We start from the raw sequence: 4,695 nt of genomic DNA, 5'->3' as shown, positions 1-4,695 counted from the left end.
TTAGCACTCTTTGTATGTGTTCCTAAAGTCATTAGTGACATTGGTCCTAATGACACTTAATTAATGTTGGTGAAGACTTTAGCATTCTTAATTGTCTATATTTATTGCTGCTAAAAGTTATTTTTGTTGTAGTTTGATCAAGCTCAACTAAGTTGGAGGAGTATTAGATCAGCAGCCTTTGCTGGTGTGGCGACTCTCTGCACGAGCAAAGCAGAGCTACCAAAGGAATCCAAGCTCCGCAAGAGCAGCTACAGAAGGAGATCTCACATTTTTGTAAGTCCTCGGCCTGTCGTTAAGATTCATTTAGAGTTTTGCGGACACAAACAAATATGCTTCCTAATCAGAAATCACACTTTGGCATCAACATAATCAACAAAACAAATTATTTAGTTGTCTATTGAAAATTTTGATCAAAGCCAACAAAACAACTAAAACCACTTAAAACAAACAAACAACCAAGCTTCCCGAAACCAAACCACCAATCACAAGATATAAACAAGAGGTCCTACTAGACCAAACTAAAACTTTGAGAGCTAATGACGCTAATAAAAATCTCTTACAGTTCAATAAGAATGTCAATCGAACTCAACCCTTTCAACGCAAAAATCCCCAAATGGGGAAAAACATACAAAAACTCTCTTAAACCTCAAGTAGAGAGCCATCCACCTCAATAAGACATAAATACCTTATAGAAGCAACGAGAAGGGGAAAATAGTAAGCAAAATAAAACCAAACAATGGACCGTGAGGGTCATTACAACATCCACAATGAAAATAACTTAAATCTTAAAAGTTAGAGAAAAACAAAGTACCCCCGACGTTAAAAAAGGTAAGGATATTTGGTATGTATATCAAGATTGGCTTACCAAGTAGTCTCCCTCGGAATAACCATAGGCCCCTCCTTGAAAATCAAGGACTCATCATGCCGAACCAAATTCCACTTAAGCACGTGAGACATATTTAAACATACTGTCCCAACATAGATACATAAAAGATAAGGTCAATAAACCAAAGGGCTGAAGGTAAGTCTAACTCTTAATAAGACACCTTCATAACAAACAGCGAAAATCTCAAAAGTTTGATGAAACTAGGGTTGAGCTCGCCCATTCAATCGAACCTCATCATGCCTTTCATGGTTGACACCAACATAAACACTTGATATCTTAACTAACTCTAAGGCGCTCACTCTCCAATCAACATAACTCTTATGTCTACTCTAAGCAGTACAAGCCTTTCCCAAATCACCCAAACTTTATCCATAAGTCTGTGACCTAAGGGCCTAATTTCAAAAGCATTAAACTATCACATGAAAGACTGACCTCCAATTATATAATGTCTCAAATAGAGTCATTTGAATACTCAAACATTAGCTATTATTATCTGAAAACTCCACCAAAGCAAAAAATAGTCCCACATACCTCGATAATAATTACACAAGCCCAAACCCTATCTTGCACACCCTAAGTAGTCCTTTTTGGACTGTCTTCCTGTCTACGAATGAAATGTTGTGCTAAGATCAACCCAGTACCAATTCTTTCTGAGATAACCTCCAAACATATGATGTAAATTAAGTGCCATGATTGCACCCCTTGAAAATTTATACAATCTCATTAATGCAACATCTAAACCTATCAGAAAAGTATAAATTCTAAAGCGGTAGAAAGTGATAAGACTTGGTAAACCTGTCAATGATGACCCAAATAAAATCAAATGTACGGATAGTTTATGGCAACTCTACCATGAAATCCGTATCTATCCACTCCAACTTTTACTCGAGAATGGGTAGCCTTTGAGTCACTTGACTTAACCTCAAGTGCTTATACTTCACCTACTGATAATTCAAGTACTTATACATAAACTTTGTAATATCTCACTTATTCCAACATCACCATTAGACTACTATTTCTACTTCTTCTCTTTTTCCTTCTCCTTCCCCTTTCCCTTTTCTTTCTCCTCCAAATTCTTCTGATTCATATTCTCCTTCTCCTTTGGATCCTGCTGATTCTTATCCTTATACTTTTGCTTCTCTTTCTCCTTCTACTTTTTCTACTTCTCCTCCTCCTTTTTTTTCTGCTACTTCTTTTCCTCTTCCTTCTTTCTCCTCCTCTTCCTCCTTCTTCTTTGTCCCTACACCTACTACACATGCAACAATAGAAAATCAAAATGAATAAAATTACTAAATATGAAGAAAATAAAACAACTCATTACACCAACCAACTAAGTACACATGTTTATTTATGCTACTCTTGTTTTATTTTATTATGCATTGCCTAGGCCTATCGAACCCCATGAATTCCATTTATCTGAGGTTATGTATATAAAAAGTTATGGTGCATTTGGAGAAAATCTATCTTCTTCTATCTTCGTTACCTATTATTTACAACTTCACATTGTCTTATATTTTGAAGTATTTGTATTTAGTTTGATGCTCTTGAACTACTAGTAACACTAAATTTTGGGTCTTTTTTTTTACCTTCACACTTCTATTATATCTATGAAAGCTTTGAGTTTATAGATTTTATTTTTCTAATTTTATTATTTCTGTATAATCGTTTGATATTAATTTCGGTTGATGATCGGCTTACCTACCAATGGGATAGTGCAAGTGCCATTATGCTTTAGATTTTGAGTCATCACAGTTCTTATTTGTGAAAAATGAATCATTCTTCATTAGTAATTCTCATCCCATATCTAAAAGTTACTTCAATCGGTATATTATTGTAAATCTTTAAAGAAAAAAATATTATTATTAATTAGAAGTGCTCATATATTTTCCTACACCATTCTTGACGTGAACTTCACATGAACTTTTTTTATCTATCGAAATTTTGAAATATGAGGCAATTTTTTTCGGAGGATATGCTACGTCTTTTGTAAGAAAGCATATTATCTACAAACATTTTCTACCAATTATGCCCATGTAAAATGTTAATTATTGTGTTTTCTAACACCAAAAAAAATCATGGAATATGACCTGTCAATTTCAATTTGAAAATTAACAATTTTCATCCTTTTAAGGAAAAAAAATAATAATTTCTTTAAAATCAGATTACAGTAATCAAATTATTTAAATTTTGGAACCTACTATGAAAGTTCAAGATTTGACTATATTGACAATTCATGTTTGTCAACTATAAAAGTCACACATCTCTTCAAGTTTTATATATTCTACTCCAAAAGAAAATATTTTTTTTTTGACTATCAAATATGACTACAAAAAGGTTGAGAGATATTACGAACGACAATGAAAATGTGAGAAATTCCATCTTAGATAGAAGAGAAACAAGTTTGTTCAAGAAAGCAGAAGAGCTTTCTATTTTGTGTGACGTAGAAGTGGCCAATATTATTTTTAGGCCAGGAAAAATCCAACCCATTACTTGGAAATCCCCAAGTCTGGCTCAGGATGTCTTGACGAGGCATTTAAGTTTTATTTAATTCAAAAGACTGTCAAAGTTGGTCCCACATGAAGACTATCTTCAAAAGAAAGTTGACAAGAAAGAAGAACAAATTAGCAAATTAGAGAAAATGAATAAGACGAAGGAAATTGAAATCCTCGTCAACCAACTAGTGGAGGGAAAGCGCATTGATGAACTTGATGCTAGAGAAATTAAAAGTGTGTTAAAGGTGTTTGCTGCAAAAATGGCTAAACTAGATGAAAGAAAGAAAGAACTTAACCAGATGACAAATCCTCCATCCAACAAAGAAAACATTACCTTATCAGCAAGTCCAATGGAAGAGTCATTCAATGACCCGTAGTTTATTCAGACTATAGCTACATTAGGGGATGAAAGTGGTATAGAGTTTGCACCAAAAGAAGGCAATGGCGTCAATGTTGAAGATGGACATTCCAAGGACCTCGATTGAGAATGTAATAAATATAATGTTCTATCATTGTTTCTTCGTGTTCTTTTTCATAGTGTGTGTCATAATTTTTTGCATTTTTCTTTCCATTTCATGTTATTGTACTTTTTATGTCAATCATTTATGAATGTTATTCTATTTTGTTGGAAAAATGAACTAACATTGTTCGGTTAATAACTTGTTTTTATCAAAATGTTGATCGAAGTTGAATCCTTATTTTTAGTCGTATATATTTTCTTTCTCTTACGTTTAAAAACCTATGTTTTATTTGATACAAAAGATACTTCATGTATATATTATACTAGACATTGGTACGCGCGTTGCGCGTGTGCCTCGTGTAAATGAGTATAAAAACTTAAAAATATAATTACACAAATACAATTAAAAATGGATTTGAATAATTAAATGATTTTCTTAAAAAATATAATTTTTTTAAGATATGAATATATATCATATTTAGTTATTAAATAGAGAAGAAACATTGTTATGCATTATTCCTCATATGCTTTAGTCTTTAGTATGTATAAGTGATGTATGTGCTTAAGTGCGTAAACAAAGTACCATATTGAGTTGAGTTATATTTATATTGATGATAGTGCTTTTTGATTATTTATTTATAATCTTAAGATTTCTTTGACGAAATTACTTGCAAGTCTAAACAAGAAGTTGGAACATTAATATGCTACAACACATAATCTAAAAGTCGACATTATATTTACAAAATATTGAATAGGTTAAAGCTTTCGCCTTCTTTTTAAGGAACAATACCCTCCACCTTTTCACAAATGCATACATATAGATAACTTTTCGTCGAAGAAAGTGGTGTTTTGTAATT

General features: G+C 32.5%; 1 pseudogene; it reads left to right on the top strand.

Moving 5' to 3' along the window:
- Positions 1-3,206: 3,206 nt before the first annotated feature.
- Positions 3,207-3,863, top strand: LOC107007051 (annotated as a pseudogene).
- Positions 3,864-4,695: the final 832 nt, after the last annotated feature.

Source organism: Solanum pennellii, chromosome 12 (assembly GCF_001406875.1).
Source record: "Solanum pennellii chromosome 12, SPENNV200".
Classification (NCBI taxonomy): Eukaryota; Viridiplantae; Streptophyta; class Magnoliopsida; order Solanales; family Solanaceae; genus Solanum; species Solanum pennellii.
This window is presented reverse-complemented; position numbering and strand designations above follow the sequence as displayed.